This window comes from Schistocerca nitens, chromosome 3 (assembly GCF_023898315.1).
Source record: "Schistocerca nitens isolate TAMUIC-IGC-003100 chromosome 3, iqSchNite1.1, whole genome shotgun sequence".
Lineage (NCBI taxonomy): Eukaryota > Metazoa > Arthropoda > Insecta > Orthoptera > Acrididae > Schistocerca > Schistocerca nitens.
This window is the reverse complement of record NC_064616.1, coordinates 922683071-922696499: the sequence shown is the minus strand read 5'-3', so window position 1 is coordinate 922696499 and position 13429 is coordinate 922683071.

The window sequence follows — 13429 nt, the reverse complement described above, 5'->3', positions numbered from 1 at the left end:
AATGAATAAATCTATCAATATCATCTTTAGGCGCCGAGATTATTTTATTACACCAGTACAAAGCCAACTTATTCTCTATCCCCATAATTATCTTTTCTGTCTCCACTTTAGAGCTAATATACGACAAAGTTCCGACCCATTTTTGTTAAAACTCTTAATAATCTCTTTCTTCGGATCATTTTTTTCACCTGCCAGAATTTGTTTAAAACTTCCATCTGTTTTCGTTTGCCCAATATCCCTTAAAAACAACTGTTTAAAATCCCCTATGTTGTCATATTAATCTACTGCCCAATTTCCCCAAACTCTAGCTCCCCCCTCAAATTTGATGTAACGAAACCAATATTTTGTTTACCGTTCCATGATTTGTGCAAGACATCCTGAAAATCAACCCAATATTCCTTAGAATGTACATTTTTATTTGGATCAAGTCGCAAAAACTGCCGATGCGTCACACATGCAGTTTCTGAAGATTCTACCTCACCATCGTACAAATTAAATATCCACTATTGTTAGCAACACTTTGTTCTACTCTTTTTAGTCTACCATCATGGTTACTCAGTCGTTCATCTACAGCTATACTAAACTGATTTATGTTAGTTTCCAGATTAGTAAATTTAGCAGCCACTTGCACACCAAATTTCGCACACACATCCTTTCCTTCCTTGATTTGATTTTCTATTATAATGTGACTGTCCTCACATTGTTTTCCCACATTATTCACTTGTTCCTGGATTTTCTTTAAATCTGTATTTACTTGTTCATCTGTTTGCTGCCATCAGCAACTTGCTTAATCGTTGTTGTTGTTGTGATCTTCGGTCCTGAGACTGGTTTGATGCAGCTCTCCATGCTAATCTATCCTGTGCAAAACTCCTTCATCTCCCAGTACCTACTCCAACCTACATCCTTCTGAATCTGCTTAGTGTATTCATCTCTTGGTCTCCCTCTACGATTTTTACCCTCCACGCTGCCCTCCAATGCTAAATTTGTGATCCCTTGATGCCTCAGGACATGTCCTACCAACCGATCCCTTCTTCTAGTCAAGTTGTGCCACAAACTTCTCTTCTCCCCAATCCTATTCAATACCTCCTCATTAGTTATGTGATCTACCCACCTAATCTTCAACATTCTTCTGTAGCACCACATCTCGAAAGCTTCTATTCTCTTCTTGTCCAAACTATTTATTGTGCATGTTTCACTTCCATACACGGCTACACTCCATACAAATACTTTCAGAAACGACTTCCTGACACTTAAATCTACACTCGATGTTAACAAATTTCTCTTCTTCAGAAACGCTTTCCTTGCCATTGCCAGTCTACATTTTATATCGTCTCTTCTTCGACCATCATCAGTTATTTTGCTCCCCAAATAGCAAAACTCCTTTACTACTTTAAGTGTCTCATTTCCTAATCTAATTCCCTCAGCATCACCCTACTTAATTCGACTACATTCCATTATCCTTGTTTTGCTTTTGTTGATGTTCATCTTATATCCTCCTTTCAAGACACTGTCCATTCCGTTCAACTGCTCTTTCAAGTCCTTTGCTGTCCCTGACAGAATTACACTGTCATTGGCGAACCTCAACATTTTTATTTCTTCTCCATGGATTTTAATACCTATTTCGAATTTTTCTTTTGTTTCCTTTACTGCTTGCTCAATATACAGGTTGAACAACATTGGGGAGAGGCTACAGCCCTGTCTCACTCCTGTCCCAACCACTGCTTCCCTTTCATGCCCTTCGACTCTTATAACTGCTATCTGGTTTCTGTACATATTATAAATAGCCTTTCGCACCCTGTATTTTACCCCTGTCACCTTTAGAATTTGAAAGAGAGTATTCCAGTTAACATTGTCAAAAGCTTTCTCTAAGTCTACAAATGCTAGAAACGTAGGTTTGCCTTTCCTTAATCTTTCTTCTAAGATAAGTCGTAAGGTCAGTATTGCCTCACGTGTTCCAACATTTCCACGGAATCCAAACTGATCTTCCCCGAGGTCCACTTCTACCACTTTTTCCATTCGTCTGTAAATAATTCGTGTTCGTATTTTGCAGCGGTGACTTATTAAACTGATAGTTCGGTAATTTTCACATCTGTCAACACCTGCTTTCTTTGGGATTGGGATTATTATATTCTTCTTGAAGTCTGAGGGTATTTCGCCTGTCTCGTACATCTTGCTCACCAGATAGTAGAGTTTTGTCAGGACTGGCCCTCCCAAGGCCGTCAGTAGTTCTAATGGAATGTTGTCTACTCCCGGGGCCTTGTTTCGACTCAGGTCTTTCAGTGCTCTGTCAAACTCTTCACGCAGTATTGTATCTCCCATTTCATCTTCATCTACATTCTTTTCCATTTCCATAATATTGTCCTCAAGTACAGCGCCCTTGTATAGACCCTCTATAAACTCCTTCCACCTTTCTGCTTTCCCATCTTTGCTTAGAAGTGGGTTTCCATCTGAGCTCTTGATATTCATACAAGTGGCTCTCTTTTCTCCAGAGGTCTCTTTAATTTTCCTGTAGGCTGTATCTATCTTACCCCTAGTGAGATTCTTACATTTGTCCTCTAGCCATGCCTGCTTAGCCATTTTGCACTTCCTGTCGATCTCATTTTTGAGACGTTTGTATTCCTTTTTGCCTGCTTCATTTACTGCATTTTTATATTTTCTCCTTTCATCAATTAAATTCAATATTTCTTCTGTTACCCAAGGTGTTCTACTAGCCCTCGTCTTTTTACCTACTTGATTCTCTGCTGCCTTCACTACTTCATCCCTCAGAGCTACCCATTCGTCTTCTACTATATTTCTTTCCCCCATTCCTGTCAATTTTTCCCCTACGCTGTCCCTGAACCTCTGTACAACCTCTGGTTTAGTCAGTTTATCCAGGTCCCATCTCCTTAAATTCCCACCTTTTTGCAATTTCTTCGGTTTTAATCTACAGTTCATAACCAATAGATTGGGGTCAGAGTCCACATCTGCCCCTGAAAATGTCCTACAATTTAAAACCTGGTCCCTAAATCTCTGTCTTACCATTATATAATCATTTCTGACACCTTTTAGTATCTCCAGGATTCTTCCATGTATACAACCTTCTTTTATGATTCTTGAACCAAGTGTTAGCTATGATTAAGTTATGCTCTGTGCAAAATTCTACCAGATGGCTTCCTCTTTCATTTCTTAGCCTCAATCCATGTTCACCTACTATGTTTCCTTCTCTCCCTTTTCCTAATGTCGAATTCCAGTCACCTATGACTATTAAATTTTCGTCTCCCTTCACTACCTGAATAATTTCTTTTATTTCATCATACATTTCTTCAATTTGTTCGTCATCTGCAGAGGTAGTTGGCATATAAACTTGTACTACTGTAGTAGGCGTGGACTTCGTTTCTATCTTGGCCACTATAATACATTCACTATGCTGTTTGTAGTAGCTTACCCGCACTCCTATTTTTTTATTCATTATTAAACCTACTCCTGCATTACCCCTATTTGATTTTGTATTTATAACTCTGTATTCACCTGATCAGAAGTCTTGTTCCTCCTGCCACCAAACTTCACTAATTCCCACTATATCTAATTTTAACCTATCCATTTCCCTTTTTAAATTTTCTAACCTACCTGCCCAATTAAGGGATCTGAAATTCCATGCTCCGATCCATAGAATGCCAGATTTCTTTCTCCTGATAACGACATCCTCTTGAGTATTCCCCAACCGTAGGTCCAAATGGGGGACTATTTTACCTCCGGAATATTTTACCCAAGAAGATGCCATCATCGTTTAACCATAAAGTAAAGCTGCATGCCCTCGGGAAAAATTACGGCTGTAGTTTCCCCTTGCTTTTTCAGCTGTTCACAGTACCAGCACAGCAAGGCCGTTTTGGTTAATGTTACAAGGCAAGATCAGTCAATCATCCAGACTGTTGCCCCTGCAACTACTGAAAAGGCTGCTGTCTCTCTTCAGGAACCACACGTTTGTCTGGCGTCTCAACTGATACCCCTCCATTGTGGTTGCACCTATGGTACAGCTACCTGATTCGTTGAGGCACGGAAGCCTCCCCACCAACGGCAAGGTGTATGGTTCATGGGGGGGGGGAGACTTGACTAATCTGAGACGTCAATTCATTTTTTATAGTTACAACATCCTTATTGTTGTGTCTAGACAAGACAGTCGAGACACAAGGCGAGGGAGCCGAAAGGGCACGCGTTAATCTCACATAGGCTAGAGAGAGGTCTGAAACAGGAGACGTAATGAATGCTATAAAGAAAAGTACGTAGCTGCTAAAATACTTAACTTTATTCCATCATTTGTATACAGCATTCTTGATGATACAAGTGAGACTCTATCTTGAAATGGTTAATGGCGCCTTGCTAGGTCGTAGCCATGGACTTAGCTGAAGGCTATTCTAACTGTCTCTCGGCAAATGAGAGAAAGGCTTCGTCAGTGTAGTCGCTAGCAAAGTCGTCGTACAACTAGGGCGAGTGCTAGTCAGTCTCTCGAGACCTGCCGTGTGGTGGCGCTCGGTCTGATCACTGACAGTGGCGACACGCGGGTCCGACATGTACTAATGGACCGCGGCCGATTTAAGCTACCACCTAGCAAGTGTGGTGTCTGACGGTGACACCACATTCCTCCCCCGCAAATCGGCGAATGGTCATGTGATAAGGCTTCCGCCTGCCGTGGGGAGGACCCCATGTTGACGTATGCGATGAGGTGGGGAGCCTAACAACAGGCGAGGCTGTGCCACCCGCACCCGGCCATTCGGTACGAGGGGAGCTAGGAAACGCCTGGAAACCTAGTCCAGGGTGCACATCAACATGCGGTGTATGCGCCCGTAATGAGACAGAAGGGGGCCGAAGGGTCGACCTCCATGTGGTCGGGGCACCCGACGGGCGAAGACGACATCTGGTCCGGAGCGGGCAAGAGTTCCATGGCGGAGGACGGCTGGGCACGGGGAGCGATCGGCGGCGCGTGACCCAGGGAGGCGCCAGGCGGTCGCAGCGACGCGTCCAATGCGGGCGGCGCCGGCGGGAGAACAGGCGGCGGCGGCGGCGGCGGCGGCGCGTCGCCATGAGGCAAAATGGAAGGCAGAGTCGGTAACACCTGGGGATGAGGCGAGCCAGTAGATGGGTCCCCAGGGCGCTGACCAGACGGCACCGTCGCTGAAAGCAGACGAGGTGCGGCAGAACCCAGGCGACGACAGAGTCGCAGCTGATTGAGATGCCGACGCACCTCACCAGAGGCCCCCAAAACCAAATACATCGCGCGGCCGAGGCAGCGAAGAATGCGCCCTGCGAGTCAACGCCGTGAACCTCGATAGTTGCGATAGAATACAACGTCGCCTGGAGCAAAAACAGGAGTCTGCCGCTGCACAGGAACCTGATGCGGCGGATGCAGCAAAGACATCAAGGTTCGATGAAGACGACCGTGGAGCAACTCAGCCGGCGAGCGACCATCGCGGGGCTGAGAGTGATACGAGGACAAAAAGAGCAATAACGCGTCCTCCCGAGAATGCGACTCTTTCAACTTCAACATCTGTGACTTGAAAGTCCGGACCAATCGTTCAGCGGCACCGTTTGACTGAGGCGAAAACGGCGCGGATGTCACATGTTGAATACCATTGGCCTTGCAGAATGACTGAAATTCTGCGGACATGAATTGTGGGCCATTGTCGGAAACAATAGTCCGTGGAAGACCTTCAATGCAAAAAATAGCAGACAACGCTTGGATTGTGGCAGAAGACGTCGTGGAAGACATCCGGACAACAAAAGGAAAGTTACTGAAAGAATCGACCACAACCAACCATCGAGCATTCTAGAATGGACCAGCAAAATCGATGTGCAAGTGTTGCCAAGGGGAAGTGGCGTTCGGTCATGCAAAGAATTTCCGCGGCGGTGCGGATTGTTGCTCGGCACACGCCATGCAAGAAGAGCACATATTCGTAATCGCAGCATCGATTCCGAACCAAGTACAGTGCTGACGAGCAAGTTGTTTCGTTCGCACTATACCCCAATGTCCTTGGTGAAGAAGCCGTAAGACAGAGGACTGTAACGAACGTGGGACCACGACTCTGGACTGATCATTATCAGAACGCAACAACAAAACACCACGTCGTACAAAAAGTCTCTCCTTGTGAGCAAAAAATCGGCGAACCAACGGATCCTCGATCCGTGACTTTGACAAGGGCCATTGCGCAGCAACAAAACGCAAAACAGTAGCAAGGACAGGGTCAGCAGCTGTGGCTGTAGCTACACGACGAAAATCAATCGGAAACGAGTCGACCACATCATCGGTTTCCGCATCAATGAACATGCAAGCAAGTTCGGAAGAATCGAATGCTTTATCCTCAGCAATAGGCAAACGGGACAACGCATCAGCGTTTCCGTGCTTAGCAGTGGACCGATACAAGATATCGTAGCGGTACTGCGAGAGGAAAATAGACCAGCGAATGAATTTCTGCGCTGTACGTGGAGGTACAGGCTTGTTTGGATGAAAAAGCGATGTTAAAGGTTTGTGGTCTGTGAAGATGGTAAAGTGACGACCATAAAAGAAATCATGGAACTTAGTAACACCAAATACGAGAGCCAAAGCTTCTTTCGCGATCTGTGAATAATTTCTTTGCGCAGACGAGAGCAATTTGGACGCAAAGGCAATAGGACGATCATGCGATCCATCTTTGTGCACAAGCACAGCACCGATCCCGAAATCCGATGCATCTACCATCAACGAAAGGAGTTTCTGGGGATCGAATGGCGTAAGGCAAGTATTTGAAAGCAACGCCGACTTCAACTGGCGAAAGGCGCGTTCGCATTCCGTCGACCAGACGAACGGAACACCTTTACGGCGTAAGCGATGAAGCGGAGCTGAAATGGAAGAGGCATGCGGGATAAACCTGGCATAGTAGTTAATTTTTCCCAACACACTCTGTAGCTGCTTCAAATTCTGCGGCGAAGGCAAGTCTTGGATGGCACGAAGGTGCTCTGGACTCGGATGTATGCCTTGGGCATTGATGACATGTCCCACATATGGCAAGTCACTAGCAAAACACACACATTTGTCCTTCCGCAAGCGAAGACCATTTTGTCGCAATACCTGAAATAATGTTCGTAGATTTTCTAAATGTTCGGCTGCTGTCCTTCCGGAGATCACAGTATCGTCCAGATAGTTCGCAGCAGTAGGGACCGACGCACAAACCGTTTGTAAATATTGCTGAAACAATGCAGGGGCGGATGCACACCCGAATGGCAGTCTTTTGAATCGGTACAAACCAAGATGCGTGTTAACCACCAAGACGCGCTGGGATTCTTCGTCCACTGGTATTTGCAAGTACGCATCCGCTAGGTCCAACTTTGAAAAATATGATCCCGGGCACAGTTTGTCAAAAAGATCTTCCGGGTGGGGCAAAGGAAAAGTTGCAGTCACAAGTTGTGGATTCACAGTTGCCTTGAAGTCCACACAAAATCTCAGTTTTCCGGAAGGTATCGGCAAAATTACTAAGGGTGAGGCCCAGAGAGAAGCCTGCACACGTTCAATTACACCTTGTGATTCTAAATCGTGTAAAGTTCTTGCGACCTCATCACGCAATGCATGGGGAACATTGCGCGCTCTGAAAAATTTCGGTTGCGCGTGTACTTTCAGTTCCAAATGTGCTTCATAGTTCTTAGCGCAACCAAGGCCCGGTGCAAAAATGTCTGCAAATTCTTCACATAGACTAGAAACACTGGCGGAAGGCACAGTCTGGTTCACTGATAGGACCTGATTGACTATAGACAAGTTAAACAACTGAAATAAATCTAAATCAAACAAGTTCACTGCAGTAGAAGAACGAAGAACGTAAAATGACACTAGTTTTGTTTGTCCCTTGTATGTTGCAAGAAGAGTGCACTGTCCTAACACAGGGATCTGCTGTCCTGAATAACTAGTGAGCTGTACATTTGCGGCACGCAACGGAGGTTTGCCCAGCTGTTTGGATGTGTCGTGATTGATTAAGGAAACTGCAGCTCCGGTATCGAGCTGGAATGGTATCACTTTGCCTTCAAAGTCTAAGTCCACAAAAAGTTTATTGTCCTGTCGACGACAAGAGCGACTGTCTCGTGCAATTTGAACTGATACAGGTACAGAAGCACTTGCGACTTTACGGGATTTCCGACGACGTCGATGCACACTTTTTGTGGGACGGACACAGTCACTGTTAGAGAGAGTAGCACTGGACGGGGTGCAATTAACTACATGAATGTCCATGGGCGAAGGTCCACGAGCCTGAGTGTCCTTGGTTCGATTCCGGTGCGAAGCAAAGGGCCTGGAATGGTTGTGATTGTCTGATCTGAGCTTTTTCTGGCAAACACTTTGAACATGTCCTTTCTTATGGCAGCAAAAGCAAATAGCTTGGCGTGACGGGCAATTGTCACGCGAATGTCTAGTTGCACACCGCGGGCAGGATTTCACTGCAATTGCCTGCTTGCGCGGCACACAAGGCTTCGCGGACGTGCGCGAGGGCTGTTTAGCGTTCCGTGCAGCGGGCCCGGCGGGCCGGTTAATGTGACACATGGCCGGCGAAGTTTCAAATGATTCCTGAGCAAAGTCAAGTGTGTCTTGCCTATCCAATATGTCTATCACTTGTTGAAGGGAGGGATTGACTAGTTTCAAAATCTGTTCCCTTATACGAACATCTGAAACGTTCTGTGCAATTGCATCATGTACCATTGTATCTGAATAAGGGAGTCCACATTCACACTCAAAAGCACAATCCCTTGTAAGGCCTTGCAATGTTGCAACCCACTCCCTATTAGTCTGACCGGCCGTACGTTTTGTACGAAAGAACGTATACCGTTTTGCAACGACATTGACTGTTTCTTTGAAATAGGCATCTAACGCTGACAAAATTTCTTCATAGGATAGAGTTGCTACGTCGCGTCGGGGAAACAATTTCACTATCATACGGTAGGTGGACACACCTACACACGAAAGCAAAAACGGCTGCCGCTCATTACCTTGAATTCTGTAGGCGGTGAGATGGAATCCAAATTGTCATGACCACTCCGTCCATGTTTCCAGGTCTGGCTGAAAATTACGGAATGGTGGTGCAACTGCATGTTGTGGCTGCGGTAGCGGTGAAGCGGCGGCGGCCGCATCGGTTTGCAGCGCACATTGACCCTGGACTAGCTGTCCAAGGGCATCCAATAACGCCTGCGTCTGCTGATTCTGCAAGCGATAAAATTCGGACAGTACATCTGGAGAATGTGGCGAAGCCATGACACAAGTAAATTGAGGCAAAGCAAGTAGAAAGAACAAGATCCTGATTGATCCGCGTCGCCAAATATGTTGTGTCTAGACAAGACAGTCGAGACACAAGGCGAGGGAGCCGAAAGGGCACGAGTTAATCTCACGTAGGCTAGAGAGAGGTCTGAAACAGGAGACGTAATGAATGCTATAAATAAAAGTACGTAGCTGCTAAAATACTTAACTTTATTCCATCATTTGTATACAGCATTCTTGATGATACAAGTGAGACTCTATCTTGAAATGGTTAATGGCGCCTTGCTAGGTCGTAGCCATGGACTTAGCTGAAGGCTATTCTAACTGTCTCTCGGCAAATGAGAGAAAGGCTTCGTCAGTGTAGTCGCTAGCAAAGTCGTCGTACAACTGGGGCGAGTGCTAGTCAGTCTCTCGAGACCTGCCATGTGGTGGCGCTCGGTCTGATCACTGACAGTGGCGACATGCGGGTCCGACATGTACTAATGGACCGCGGCCGATTTAAGCTACCACCTAGCGAGTGTGGTGTCTGGCGGTGACACCACACTTATTACATTCTTGTTTTACTTTACTACTCTCACTGTTTGCACTGTCAATAAACAAAGTCATATCGTTTTTCCATGATTACCTTAATGTAGAAATTTTGTTTTCCATACAGGATTCCATTTCTACTGACAAGTTAGTAATCCCTTGATTAACATCAGAATGCAACCCATTCGTTTTAGTGTTCATTTCAGAACCCAATCCATTAACTTCAGTATACAAACCATTCATTTTAGTGTCAATATCAGAACCCATTTCGTTCATATGTATCAAAACATTCGCTAACATTTCTGAAACACCATCTTTCTGTTCAGAAGCAATTGACAATGGTTCCTGGTTTATTTATGTAACAGTAACAGGTATAAACTTGACATCGCTTTCCGCCATGTTTTGTTCATTGTCTGTCCCATAATTAGAAGACATTGAATCTGGCAAGCCACTATCATTCGCTTGTGATGCATCAAAACTAAATTCACCAGCCACTCCATCATCTGCATATATTACTTTACCCAAATTTATCCCCACACTCTCATCTACTATAGTATGGTTATTATTTTGCTCCACATTCACAAACTTCTTTGCACACACACACACACCAAACGAAGTAGAATACAATTTAGCTTTTCACGATCGTTGTCAGCATGGCAAGATGTTACAGTGGGTCCATTCGTCAAGCTCTCCCCCGCAGATGTAGTTTCTGGGTCCACACTCCGTCCTCTACTGTCAACTGCTGCAGACACCCAGCTGCTGCTGCTCGTTGTCACGCGATGTTCAACTGTTGCCGACATAGTTAGACACCTTCTCCACAGGTTGTTCTAGCCGATAAATCTTCCACTTCACTATTGCTGTCCTTCCTGAATCCCCTTTCCGTGAATCACATGGTTCCTCTGTCTTTCTATTAAAGTTCATTTATGCATGTGAGGGTCTTTCTTTTATAGGGTGAGGACAGTCACATTATAATGGAAAATCAAATTAAGGAAGGAAAAGATGTGAGTGCGAAATTTGGTATGCAAGTGGCTGCTAAATTTACTAACCTGGAAACTAACATAAATCAGTTTAGTACGGCTGCTTTTAAAGTTAGCACTCACTTGAACTTCACATTTCCCGGACGCTAAATGCACCAATTGTGGTGGGGCAGTGTTGTTTGTCTATGTTCACTCTATCACTTATCGAAAGTCCACCTACCTCAATAATCCTTCCTTTCGACGTCCCTTCACTCTGTAGTAGCAGATACGTGCTAGGCAGTGTAAAGCAGCCTTGATGAAACCACTACCTAATACCTACCACACAGAGGCTGCGTAACTCGAGTTGAAAGTCAGTTCCTGAAAGTTTATTTTTAAAAAATCGGACGTTCGGAGGATGCAGTCTACTTGCAGAAAGCATTTACAAATTATATTGAATCTGCCTTTTTATTCATATGGAAACACATGAAATGGCTATTAAGTCCGTATTTAATATGGTAAACTTTATCCTCCAAAATTCACTGTCTGTAGAACAAATTTTCACTCGAAAAGCAACCAGAATTTTTGCAAGTTAGACCTGACTAATTTTCACGATCTAACAGTCACAAACCCACCACTCTTCACGAGTTAAACATTGGGTTGTTTCAGTGGTCTTCTTAGCAAGAATTGATCTCCAAAGTATTCCTTGCAGAGCACGAAATATGCCATATGGAATTGTTACTATAACCAGAAAGTTCACATGCTCACAAATCTCCAGTTATTTAATTTAGAAACACCAAACTTTCATTAAAATGTTCGTAACTCCAGTCATCTCAGTCACGACACGTTCTAACCGAACTGAACTCCCTAGTTCTTCATCTTACAGATTATTTTACGGAGCTATCTAACATGGTGTTATCCGTAGGCCAGTTAGCAAGCGACTATCACGAACTATTCTATTCACTGCCCACTCCACTACATTCGCATGGGAACAGCTTAATTCTGTTGGCTGTTGATCTAAATGACCAATCAGAATGTTCCTTCCAAATCATTCTCAAGGCGAAACTTGCCATATCCAATCACTAATCTGATAGTAATAAACGTCATTAAAACTTCAATTTCTAGTATATTGTTTAATCAAAATAAGAAAAGTTCAAAATATTCTCCTAATTGATAAATAAACTTATTCTGCCTTTAACTTTCATTCTGGCTGCTTTTGTACAAAAGCAAGCTCACAATTCATACGTCATCTGAATTGTGGTGGCACCTTAACTATCCCATGGTTCGTTTGTACAAGATCTTAGATAAAATGACATTAAGTTTTAACATATGTCCCACATACACTCTCTCAATCATTCTCATGTTCTCACACAAAAAAATTATAAGCAAATAATAATTTTGTGCGATTTTTGTATTATGTAACATAAAATAACTAAAGTTTTGAAAAGAAAATTCAAATTAATTGATTTTATGCACTGATAACTTTGTAATGGCTTCAAATGATAATGAAAGGTTTTAGGACTTTTAGGTAATTTTTATTATCTCCAGAACTATAATAAATAAAAATCTGGAATTTTGACAGTGTTATTCCATTAATAACAGAAGGCTGTGTACCAAATTTGAAGAAAATGGAATAGTAACTAATATGGATTATTTAGTTTCGTAGAGCATATGAATTTTCATACCGACTGAATGTTACTCTATGCAGTTCTCACGGTAGGCAGTGCCAACTGCGCTGTAAGCAAAGCAAAAAAAAATGTAGCCATCCTGCAGCCACTGTACCAAATGGCTGCATGCCTTACTGCAACAAATGTCATCTTGTAATAACTTGTTATGTTACAAGCAGTGTGCAATATTTCTTGCCTCAAAATGACATATTTTCGATACATACACTCAGTCCTCGGTTATGGAATCATGTTTTGGGGAACGAGTGATGGAAATATTCAGTCTGTCTTCAAGGTACAGAAAATAGCTGTACGGATAGTAACAATTGCAGCAATTGAGCCCATTGTACTGATTTATTCAAAAAACTGAAAATTCTGACTGTCTCATGTGAATAAATTTTCCAGGCTGTAATGTATGTAAGGAAAAATATTCATTTATATGCTACAAACAGCTCAATAGATGGTCATGAAATTAGATCCAGCCATTGCTTGTACCTAAAGAGGAAAAACAAGTCCAACACACAGAACAGTATGCTATATAATGACCTAAAACTGTACAACAGACCCCACAGGAACTAAAAGGTGTAAATGAAATTCATATTTTTAGCCATAAGCTAAATACATATTTTTTTAAGAAAAATTTTTTACTAGGTAAATGAGTATTTAGAATAATCGTAGATAGCTATTTAGTAGACACAAATACCACATAGGTCTATATAAAGCGAAAGATTATGGCATAATTATAAATACTGTAAGAATTGGCCCTTAAAAATTGTAGGAATTGAATTATGAATATTGTAAGAACCCATGCATGTTTTTAGTACATAGGACACAATTGACAGCATCCATACAATTTGTATTGTTGTATGGATGAATAAACATATCATATAAATCAGTCATCAATCAATCAACAGTTTCTATCCTCAATTTGTTCATCAAAACACAAGCTACAATATGTCAAAGTTCGTCACTGTATTTTTATTACATCCCATGTATATGGCCCATCATTGAGATAAAAATAAGGAGAACTGTCATGATGTCAA